The sequence below is a fragment of the Ursus arctos genome, unplaced genomic scaffold (genome assembly GCF_023065955.2).
Source record: "Ursus arctos isolate Adak ecotype North America unplaced genomic scaffold, UrsArc2.0 scaffold_33, whole genome shotgun sequence".
NCBI lineage: Eukaryota > Metazoa > Chordata > Mammalia > Carnivora > Ursidae > Ursus > Ursus arctos.
This window is the reverse complement of record NW_026623019.1, coordinates 24,272,821-24,285,695: the sequence shown is the minus strand read 5'-3', so window position 1 is coordinate 24,285,695 and position 12,875 is coordinate 24,272,821. Positions and strand designations below refer to the sequence as shown.

General features: G+C 38.1%; 1 protein-coding gene across 8 annotated transcripts in view; it reads right to left on the bottom strand.

Annotated features, from left to right (window-relative positions):
• NAA35 (N-alpha-acetyltransferase 35, NatC auxiliary subunit) overlaps positions 1–12,875 on the bottom strand; it is a 105,604-nt gene that overhangs the window by 74,502 nt on the left and 18,227 nt on the right. The gene's annotated exons all lie outside the window — the stretch shown is intronic.

The window sequence follows — 12,875 nt, the reverse complement described above, 5'->3', positions numbered from 1 at the left end:
CCACAAAGTTTCTTCCAAAGATTTTCAGAGCCCCAGCCCTCCTTATATTCCAGCCTCTGTTCCAGTCTCAATTCCTCATACAGAGACTTGCCTGGTGCATTCTCTCTAAAACAGCACCCTCCACCATTCTATATGCCCTGTCCCTGCTTTACTCTTCTTCACAGAACACCTGACATTTGACACATTGACTATCTCTCCCAAGGAATGCAAAATCAATGACGTCAAGGCTCTGTTGTATTCACTGCTTTATCTCCAGGACTTAGAATTGTACTTGGCACAAAGTACTGTTAAAAAAATATTTGTCGGGGCACCTGGATGGTTCGGTAGGTTGGGTGACCGACTCTTGATCTCCAGGTCCTGAGTTCAAGCCCCATGCTAGGCTCCACACTAGGTGTGGAGCCTACTTTAAAAAATAAAAAATAAAATGCTTTAAAAAAAAACTAAAATAAAAAATATTTGTCAAGTGAATGATGACCTACTGTGGGGCAGGGCCATGCCTGGTCATCTTCCTAAGTAGATCAGGTTGACTACAAGACACCTGGGGGAGTGGTAGAGACTATGGCATGCTGGAGAACAAACACTTCATGTAAAGGTAGCCACCCACTACTTACCCTACTGAGTAATCAATGCAAGGCTAGTGTTTTTCAGAACAACAACAAAAAAATCTAATTTAATGTAAAATCCTCCAATTTTTAAATGTTACTATTTTTTTAAAAATTAAGTAAGCCAACACTGTGAAGACAAAACACTCCAGTAAGCCCTATCTATGCACTGCTTTCCACGAGGAGGCTAAGGGAAAGCATTTATGTGATACAGTATCACAAGTCTGAGTAATAAATAGTTGCCTCAGTAACAAGAACTTAATCTAAGTCACTGGAGGCCTGAAGCAGAGGAGTTATATAAATAGATGCTACCATTAAAAGATCACTCTTAAAACCTTGTAGATTTAACAAAAGTCAAAGCCAAACCAGGGAGACCAGATACTGGACACCACCCAATAAATGCAAGCAGGAGTTGATGGTGATTTGGATTGAGATTGTAACTGGAAGTGATGAGAAGTTGTTGAAAGCAGGATATATTGAAAAGGTAAAGCCAACATGATGTGCCAATGAAGTGAATGTGGGATACAAGGTGAGTTGTGCCATCAAGGATCATTTTTAGGTGTTTGGTCTGAGGAACTGGTATATGATGGTACAATTTATTGACATGGGGCAGACTTCCAGAGGAGTAGGTTTAAAGACGGAAATGGAGCACAATTTTAGTTATGTTAGGTTTATAATTTCTTTAGTTATCCAAGTGAAGATTTCAGGAAAGCACTTGTATGAGTCTGAAAGTCAGGGGAGGAATTAAGACTAGAGATATAAATTTGGGCTTCATCAGTACAGAGCTGGTATTAAAAGGTGCAGAACTAGAGAACATAAACTGAAGCAGAAGGTACAGAAGAGCCCACGAGTAGTCCCAGCATCTAGAGAACCAAGCACAAGAAATGGGCTAACCAGTGAGGAAGAAAGAAAACCAAGGGACGGCTGTACCAGGAAGATGAGGAGAAGAAACTCTTTCAAAGAGAGGTCAACTCTGTCAAATGATACTGGTGGTTGGAGAGGGAGAGGTGAGAACAATGGATTTAACAAGATGGATATTATTAAGGACCTTTTTAATACCAGCTTCTGTGCAATTGTAGAAAAAGAATGTCCAATAGGAGCATTAGAAGAGATAAGAAAAATAAATATTAACCGCTCATTCAAGGAGTTTTTTGCACAGGATAGCAGAGAAATGACACTAGATATAAGGAGCCATGGGATCAAGGGAACTGGGTTATTTTAAATTAAATGATATTTAAGCATGTTTATATGCCAAAAGAATACTGTAGGAGGGAAGGAGACACTAATAATGCAATACAAAGCAGGGTTAATGACTGCAGCAGGCAAGAGGGGACAGAATCTAGAACACAAGAGGAGGCTGAGATTAGATTGTCAGGGTGCTTGCATTTTCACAAGACAGAAGGCAGATGATGTGGGTACCAACACAGGTTAGCACACACGATCGTGAGAAGATGGGGTACTGTGACCCACATCTGATTCCATCTAATATCTCATTAAGGTACAAGGTAAGCTGATAAGAGAGGAGGGTTGGCAATGGAGGTTTTGAGAAGTAAAAGATGTGGAGAAGTCACTGAGAGGCTGTTCAAGAAAGCTTACCATAGAAGGATAGAGCTGTCTCTAGTGCTGAGTGCCCATCTGAGATTTGCAGTCCTAAAATTAAAGTGAGAAAAGACACACAGATGTGGGTTTTCTGTAGCACCCTTCTGCTGTTTGGGTGCATGCAGCAAGTAGGCAGATGGCTGGGGTTTTGTCATATAAGTGACACATTATGATAAGATGAGAGGGGCAAGGGAGCTAAGGGTGTTTGAGAAAGAATGATTTCACCACTGGACCATGGAAATGAGGACATGACAGAAGTAACGGAGAAAACTAAAGGAGCAGCATCTGGGAATTGGAGTTCTCTGTGGAACTGAAGATAGCAGGAGTTGCGGAATCAGAGTAAGGAAGCCAGAAAAGTGGCAGCTATCAAAGGGTAATATTTTTGAAATCAAGAATTTGGAGGTATAGACTAGTAAGGAAAATTTTCTCACTTATTCATTTCTGAACGATTTTCAGACCACACAATGATGGCTGGTATAGGCTAGAAACCCAGGGGTACAATGGCAAAATACAATCACAGCCACTACAGAGCCTATTATCCACTGAGAGGATGAAGACGTCCTGAGAGGTAGAGCCCCATGTTCTTTACTGTATTTTACAATGTCTTTAAATACTGCCAAGATATAACTGCAGAAAGGTATCAAGGGGGGTATTCAGGATTCTATAAAACATAGCATTTAAAACATGCAGCCCCACAAGGAAATTTGGAATAGTAAAACATTTACAATCATAACTGTAGTAGAACACCCAATACCAGTACTAAATGTGATTCCAACCAAACCAGTGATCTTGATTGTACTAATAATGTAATATTCAAATAAAGTGAAATTTTTTTCAACCCCTTCTAAAATAACAATTACAGTATATTGGTACGACTTATTACTGCTCTAAAATTTCATTTCACAGATAAAGTACTTTGCATAAAGATTTCAGGTGCTCCTGAAATGACTTGATTCATTCAACCAAACCTGAGTACCTTCTACAGACTGGATACTGAGTAACGCAGCAAAGCTACAAGTAAAGGTAAAACATGCCCACATATGATTCAGATTAAGACTTCAAACAATTTAAATGTCCACTGGTAAGTGGCTTGTAATTTAGTGTATGTACAATGGAATACAAATGATAACATCAGCTAACATTATTAAGTATTTACTATATGCCAGGCACTGTTCTAAACATTTTACTTGTATTAACTTCATTAACCCTCAAAATAATGCTCTGAGGTGGAACGATTACAAACTACATTTTATAAATGAGGACACTGAGGCATAGAAACTTAAATCCCCAAACACCACAAAGCATATAAGTGACAGAGAAAGAACACAAACTTAGGCGATATCGGTCGTCAGAGGCTGTACTTTTTAAACTTTTATTTTGGGAAAAAATTTCAGAATACAAAAATAGTACAGAGAAGTTCCATATTCCTCCCCCATATTCTTCAAATAACATTTTACCACATTTGCATTATCATTCTCTATACTTTTTCTTACACATTTGAGACTAAGTTATAGACTGTGATGCCCCCTTACCTCTAAACACTTCAGAGTAATTTCCCAAAACCATAAATCATTCTCTTACATAACCATGGTACAGTGATCAAATTTGGAAATTCATGTCTCTTTAATGTGGAGCATTTCCTTGGTCCTTATCTTTCATGCCCTAACATTTTGGAACAGTAGAGGCCGAAGTTATTTTTAACAGTTATATCCCTCAATATGGGTTTGCCTTATGTTTCCCCAAGATTAAATCCCATTTATATCATGTTTAATAGGAATGCCACAGAAGTGATGTTCTGTTCTTCTCCTGGAGCACTGTATCTGGAAGCACATGATGTTGAATCGTCCCATTACTGGTGAGACTAAGTCTGACCATTTAGCTAAGGTGGTATCTGCCATGTTTCTTCACTGTAAATGAAACATTTTCCCTTTGTAATTAATATTTTGTGGGAAGATACTTGGAGGCTAGGTACTGTGCTTGTTATACTTTTGTTTACTAGTTTTAGCATCCTTTAATAATTCTTGCCAGAAATAATTATTCAAAACCTGTACTCTTAACATGACCCTATGCAGCCAATAAAAAACAATGAGGTGGCTCTCTACCTACAACATATTGGTACACACAGAAATCTATTTTCTATTGTCTGTGGTTTTTAAAAAAGTTGCAAATAGTTTACATAATTCCATCATGTTAAGTAAAATACACATGTATACATATTACAGAAAATATTTAGAGAAATACACACCAAATGGGTAACAGTGTTTACTCTTCGCCAGGCAAACCAGCACTTTTATTTATTTTCATATTAAAAATATGTTTGGTTGCAAATAAGAGGAAAATCCAACTACAGTGACTTATGCCAAATAACAGGAATATCAGAAAGAATCTTTCTGCTTCACCATCCTAAGCTCTGAGGCTTAGATTTACATATTTACAAAATGAAGCAGGACCTACCTCCAAACATCACATCCATGTTCAAAAAAAGTAACAGGAGAAGGGGTGTACAATACCATTATTATTCAAACTGGCATACTACTGAGAGTAAAAGGGGATGCTATTAATAACTACACTAGGATAAAAGGTGCCAAGTAGGACTGTTCCATGCAAGCCAGTATGTAGGCACCAGCTGTAACAGAAGAATATGCTAAGAAGGGAGAGAAGAAAACTGAAGTCTGTATGGGCAAGTCAGGAGACTGGGATCCAAGTCTAAAGATAAGTAGGACTTTTCCCTAAAAAGGAGAAAAGGCATAAAAGCCAGGCGGAGCATCCTTAGTCTCCCTCCCACCTTCATCCCGCACAGCAAAGTGATATATGCCTGTCATTACAGGTGCAGAATACCCAGCAGCACCTGCCGCAATGCCTGGCACTAATTAAACAAATTAATTAATTAAATAAACAGACAGTATCAGTCACAGATACTTTTTCTTAAAGAGCCAGATAATATATATTCAATGCTTTGCAAGCCAAGTGGTAAAATGGAGATATGTAGGTACTTCTATGACTACTTAAATGTAACTATTTAAAACACAAAAAACAGGGGCACCTGGGTGACTCAGTCCATTAAGTGTCTACCTTCAGCTCAGGTCATGATCCCAGGGTCCTGGGATCAAGCCCCATGTCAGGCTTCCTGCTCAGTGGGGAGTCTGCTTCTCCCTCTCCCTCTGCCCCCCCTCCAAGCTTGTGCTTGTGCTCTCTCTCTGAAATGAATAATCTTAAAAAGAAAATTTTTAAAATTTTTTTTAAAAAACACAAAAACCATTCTTAGATCCAGGGCCATAAAAAACATAGACAGTGGGTTGGGTAGGCCTGCAGGCTGCAGACTGCCAACCTCTAGTTCACAGGACTTCGTGACGGTTTAGATGTGAGGTATGAGAGAAAGAGAAGAGTCCAGGATGACTCCAAGGTTTTCGTTCTTCACAACTAGAAGAACAGAGCTCCATTTGCTGAGACTGAGAAGTATACAGAAGAAGAAGTTAGGAGGCAAGGGGAAAATCAGCAGCTCCATTTTGGAAATGTGAAGTCTGAAATAGACATCCAAGTGGAAAATGTTGAATAGGCAGCAGCATATGGGAATCTGAGACTTAGGGAAGTCTATAAAGTCTAAGCTGAGGACACAAACTTAGGCTTCACTAGCAGAGACAGAGTGTAAGTCTATGAAACTGCATGAGATCATCAGGGCAATGAGTACAGACAGAGAAGAAGTGTAAAGACTGAGCCACACCAATGTTCAGAACTGTGCTGACCAATATGGCCACCACACAGCCAATTTAGTGAGCACCTGAAATGTGGATAGTTCAAACTGAGATGTGCTGTAACATACATACTACACTTAGAATACGTGCTACAAAAAACCCCCATAATTTTTATTTAGATTCAAGTTAGTTAACATATAGTGTATTATTAGTTTCAGGGTAGAGTTTAGTGATTCATCAGTTGTATATAACACCCAGTGCTCATTACATCAAGCGCCCTCCTTAATGCCCATCACCCAATTACCCCAACCCCCACCCACTTCCCCTCCAGCAACCCTGAGTTTGTTCCCTATAGTTAATAATCTCTTGGGGTGCCTGGCTGGCTCAGTGTGTTAAGTGTCTGTCTTGATTTCTGCTCAGGCCATGATCTCAGGATCTTGATATCAAGCCCCACATCGGGTTCTGTGCTCAGCGTGGCATGTGCTTCTTTGTCCTCCCTCTCTTCCCCTTCCCCTGCTTGCACGCACACGCTTTCTAAATAAATAAATCTTAAAAAAATAGTCTCTTACAGTTTGCCTGTTTTTACCTTATTTTTCCTTCCCTTCCCCTATGTTCATCTGGTTTTATTTCTTAAATTCAGCATGAATGAAATCATATGGTATGTGTCTTTCTCCGACTTATTTCTCTTAGCATAATACACTCTAGTTCCATCCACATCGTTGCAAATGCCAAGATTTCATTTTTTGATGGCTGAGTAATATTCCATTGTACATACATATACACCACATCTTTTTTATCCACTCCTCCGTCAATAGACATCTGGGCTCTTTCCATATTTTGGCAATTCTCATTAATATTTTATAAGTGATTATATATTGAAAGATTATTTTAGATATACTGGTATACATAAAATGTTACAAAAATTTCACCCACAGGCTACTAGAACATTTTAAATGATGTATATAGCCTGCATTCTGTATCTACTGGATAGTGTTGGCTTAGAGAATGAGATGATAAATAAGAACCAGTGAAGCAGGAAACCAGGGAAAAAGAGCATCTTAAAAGCCAAGAAAATAATTTGTTTCAAGTATGGACTCCATGTCAAAAATCTAATGACTGATCAAGTTTAAGACCAAATATTAACCAATGGGTTTAGCAACACTGACGTCTTAGATGACCATGACGATGAAGTTTTGGTGGAACGCCATTCAAAGCCTGACTGGACTGGATTCAAGAGAGAATGGACACCTCTTAAGGATTCTGGCTGAAAAGAACTGCATAATATGGGGCAGAAGCTAACGTTATGTTATGCCAAGAAATGGTATTTTTAAGACTGAGGAAGAAAAGCCATGCTAACATGCTGATGGGAATGACCCAGTACAGGAGGAAATTCATTATGCAAGGGATAGAGGGGAGAACTGCTAGAGCGTTTTTAAATATAAGACAGGATATGGAATCCAATGTACACGCAGAAGAGATCACCCTCAGATAAGAGAGAAGGTTCATCTAGACAGACAGAAGGGCCAAAGAACATAGAGCACCTGTGCAGGTAGGTGAGATTACTTCCATTTATTTAGTGCAGTAGGAAGGTCGGTTTTGCTCAAGTGAGGATGATAAAAATGTCAGAAGTCTGAGAGGGAGACTGAATAACCTAGGGAAGGAGCACTCATGGCCCACTTGAAGTTAGTGGTGATGAACTGAAAGTAGGACCAATCAGTGTGAATGTATTTCTCTCTAGTCACACTGAGATGTGCAAGTATAAAGGCACAGTAGATAGAGGGTTAGACTCAACCAGAATTGAGGTACAATAGGCAAGAGAGGAAGACTGCTGAAAGTGTAGGCAAGGGAGTAACCGTAATGAAGGAAGATGGATTTAAAGTCAGAAAAGAGAGTCAAAAGGGTAATGACAGTAAAAAAGTGATGTAATAAACTGGAGTCCAAGTAGGGGTGAACTGCAGGAGTCAGAACACAAGCAACATAGAAACAGGTGGTAGTCTGAGAATAGGACACTTCAAACTGAGATCAGTAAAGGGCTGTAATGACCAAGTCTAAAGTATAGTCATTAGAAAGAAAAATCCTAAAAGTTTCCAAAGAGAAAACATGGGTCACATATAAAGGATCAGGATGGCAACACTAAAATTAAGAGTCAGTGGAATAATGCCTAAAAAATTCTGAGGAAAATGATTTTCCAACCTAAAAATCTATTACGACCAAACTTTTAATCAAGTGTGAGGGTAGAGAAGACATTTTCAGACATGCAAGCTCTCAAAAAACAATTCCCTCCCTGTCTCTCCCCGTGGAACTGGAAATGCTGTACCATACAAAATAATAAACTAAGAACAATAAAGGCATGAAATCCAGATAACTAGAAATCTAACAAAAAAGAAAGGAAATGGAATTCCCAGGAAAATAGTGAAGAGAAACCTGGGATCACAGGTGTAAAGTGGACCTAGAAGGAAACTGATCCAGCCTGAAGCTAGAGAACAAAGGAGCTAAGAAGAATTTCAAAAAATGGATAAAGTGATAGACTATCTGATTATGTTTCATAATAATGGGAAGGGAAGAATCAAGGAGAAGTACACAGAAAACTAAGCAAACCAAAAGGTGAAGTTATCACCTTCAAGAAAAATAAAAATTTGTATGAGAAAGGAAATGTACACTTACACCACTCTGGCTCATCTGTCATTAGTATTTATTAGTATTTATACAATCACAGTAATGTCAACACTGAAATATAATGACTTAACCAAAACCAAATTACTACTGGGGTACAGGACAGGGTAATATGTGAATGACAGTTATATGCTAAAAATGTGCTGACACTTCCCAGCTAAAAATGGTTAAAACTGTATAAAATTGTATAAAATAACTGGATAAAATTATTTATACCTAGAAATAAAAATATAAGTCTATTATCCAGAAATATGAAAATAAACAGTGGGGAAAAAGCTAAACAGAATTTAATATTATAATGGAATGAGTAAAGAAAGAACTGAGAACTACAATTTTCCATTTTACATCCTATGGGCTACTTGATTTTGCATAATATGTACAGATATTATTACTTTTATTAAAACACACACTCCAGGAAAAATTTTCAAAGAGCAAAACTGAACAAGACCAGATTACCTACTTTTAAAATGGTAACTAACTGGTAGTCAAGTGGAGAGTGCAGACACTCTTGCAAGAGCCTAAATCTAAAACTGACAAAAGCTCAAACTAAAGCAGGAACAATGGGAGAAGGAAAAGCAGTATCTGGATTCAAGACACTTGCAAGGTAAAAATAAAAGAATTCAATTAGATAACCCTGTAGATACCATTCTGCAAGATGCAGAATGCAAGAGGACCAGCGGTTTGATGGGGAAGCTGTGGTTCCCATTTTGCACATGTATACAAGATATTAAGAAACACACATGTCTTCAGTTCAGGAGTAAAAACAAAGCAGAGATGCATCTGAGGGCAAAATATGCCAGCACCCAGGAACTTCAGAAGCAGCCATTTCAAAGAAATGATTGATTTATTACAGTTCATTCTTACTTACTCATTACCAGGTCTCTTAAGGACTTTCAATAGCCAATCAATTCTTTTTCTAATTATAAAACCAAGACAAACTTATCTGGAAAAATCTGAAAAGTTCACAGAAATAAGAAAACATAATTTTTCCAGCCCAGGAGCTTTATTCATATTTCTTTCCAGTCTTCTTCTCTTTAAAATTTATTTATTTGAGAGAGAGACAGCGAGCAAGTGCGTGCGTACACACTGGAGTGCACAAGGTGGGGTGGGGGAGAGGAAGAGGCTCCCCAGTGAGCAATGTGCCCTTCTCTGGGCTGGATCCCAGCACCCTAACTAAGATCATAACCTGAACCAAAGGCAGACACTTAACCGACTAAGCCATCCAGGCACTCCCACTTCCCCATGACTTTAAACACTGTTTTCACTATCACTCTGTATAATAAATTATGTGTAATAAATTATCCATAATTTACTTCAAGCAAACCCTAATGGTGGCATTTTGGTTGAAGCCAACTTTCACTATTAAAAACTGATTAAAGTGTCTTTGCGTAAAGTATCACATTTCTAATCATTTAAGGCTGAGTTCTAAAGATGAATTAATTAGTTTCAGCTGTGCTAATGCATACTCCCACTAATAAAAACCAAATGACACCTTACTGCATCCTTACCAGTATTGAATATTCTCAATTAAAAATACATTTGGTAGTGAAAAGTGAACTAATTACTTTAACTATAACTCTTGGATGACACTAAAACTAAATTTTTAAATGTTATGGCCATTTATTACCCTCCTCCATGAGTAAGCTGTTTACTTTACTGCCCAGTTACTCATTTGGGCTTCAGTGTTATGCTTTACTTGGAGATCTTAACACAGAAATACAGATTATTTTTGTCACAGAGATTTTTCCAAAAATTTTTCTATCAGCTTTTTCTTATTGGTCTTTTCCTTTATAATTTCTCCCATTTGTAAATCCTTCATCCAGAGAATATGCAGAATTTCAATTATAATTACTTACATTACAAAAATTTATTTTCATTTACTTTTAAAACAAACTCATCTAGGCACATAATAAAAATTCCAACAACACAAACAAGTATATCCCAACCCTCAAGATTCCAGTTATCTTATGTATGAAGATTTAACTACTTCCCATTTTAAAAAAGAAAAAAAAAAATGGTAGTAATCTATACATACCTGACTTATTTTACTTTATTTTGGAGGTCTAATCTTACTTGGACACATAAACCTACCTCCTTCTTTGTAAAGGGTGCATAATACCCCACTGTATGAAGGTAGCATCATTTAACAAGTCTCCTATTGATGGACATTAAGGTAGTTTCTAGACTTTGATTACTATAAACAAAACTACAATTAATGTCCTTGTACCTAAATCTTTGTACACAGCACAGATCTATTTGTAGAATAAATCCCTAAAGGTGAACCTGCTGAGGTAAGTCGTCTACACTTTAACTTAAGGTATTACCAACTGCTCTTTCAAACAGTTGTATGAGTTTATGAAACCATAAAGATGTCTGAGTCTTGCTTACCGCGGAAACCTGAGTCCTGACTAATAAATGTGGGGGGCATGCTAAAGTGAGATAATCATCATTTTGCAGCCATCACAGTGAAGATTAGTCCAAGCAAGCATCAGTGGATGCTAAATCTAGGGGAAAGATTTTAATGAGCAGGATATTTGTATGATCTTAGAGAGTTTCCCTATGGAAGGCTTATTACATGCCGGGGGAGAAAACAGTAGCCATACAGTAATCAGAAAACACCTTGGAACAAAGTAACATCACCACTGAGGGGGCAGATGCATACTGTATGCCTCAGCTATGACACCAGAAGGAGGACACAGTATCACTTACATTGTATTCCTGACTGCATAATCTAAATGTAATCACAAGGAAAAACACACAAACCCCAAGTGAGGAACATTCTATTAAAAAAGACAAACCAGGAGAAGCCTGTGTTCTCCAAAAACATCAATGACATGGAAACAAAGAAAGGCCAAGGACCTGCTGCAGATTAAAGGATACTAAAGAGGGAACTAAATGTAGGACATGATCCTAGACTGTATCCCGAACTGTAGGGGAAAAAACGCTAAGAAGGACATTACTGGGTCACCTGATGAACAGAATATGGAGAGTGCAGATTCACTGAGGTTGATAATTGTACTGTACTTGTGTATGAAAGTACCTTTTTTCTTAGGAGATGCACACTGAGAGGTGTTTGTGGGGAGAAGATCATAACGTATGCAACTTATTCTCTGCCGGTTCAAAGAAAAAACATACATACATGAGAAAGAAATTGAGAAAGTAAATGGGACAATGGATAAACAGCAGCTGAATCAAGGTTGGGGATATATGCTGTTCTTTGTGCTGTCACTGTAACTTGTTAATTTGAAATTAAAGATTAAAAAGAGGGAAGCAATGACTATTCATCACACACACACACACACGTCTCATCGACAGGTACATTATACAAAATTTCTAATCTTTTCCAATAATGGGTAAAAATGGCATCTCAGTTTTAATCTGCATGTCTCTTAAGTTATGCATCCTTTCTCATGTTTAAAGGGCGTTTCATTTTCTATAAACTATCTTCTTTTTAACAACTTTTTTACTTAAAATATTTATCTGCAATTTATTTTAATGTTTTCATTGACTGAGTGTTTGTATCCCTCCCAAATTCATATATTAAGTCCTAACACTCAATGGCATAGTATTTGGAGGTGGGGCTTTTGGGAGATGATTAGGTCATAAGGGCAGAGCCCTCATGAATGGGATCGGTGCCCTTATAAAAGGGACGCAGAGAGCTCCCTTGCACCTTCTGCCATGTGAAGACACAGTGCAAAGATGGCCATCTATAAACCGAAAGGGAGGCCCTCACCAGACACTGAAGCTGCTGGTGCCTTGATTTTGAACTTCTTATTCTCCAGAACTATGAGAAATAAACTTTTGTTGTTTACAAGCCACTCCACCTATGGTATTCTGCTGGAATAACCCAACAGATTAAGGCGGATAAGTTAATTTTCAAGGGTGCTAACCAACTACTATAGCACTGTTTGCTAAATAAATCCTTTCTCTGCCCTGGGATTAGGATTTTTTTTTTTTTTTAAGATTTTATTTATTTATTTAACAGAGATAGAGACAGCCAGCAAGAGAGGGAACACAAGCAGGGGGAGTGGGAGAGGAAGAAGCAGGCTCATAGCAGAAGAGCCTGATGTGGGGCTCGATCCCATAACGCTGGGATCACGCCCTGAGCCGAAGGCAGACGCTTAACCGCTGTGCCACCCAGGCGCCCCTGGGATTAGGATTTTTGATGTCCTTTTGGGTGTAATTTGAGAATATAAGTATTTAATAATACGTATATCTCTTCTCACTTATTAACTCGAACTAATCTTTTTTAAAATTTTCACGCAAATGGATAAGATTCTCCATGATGCCCACAGCAATTAAAATAAGT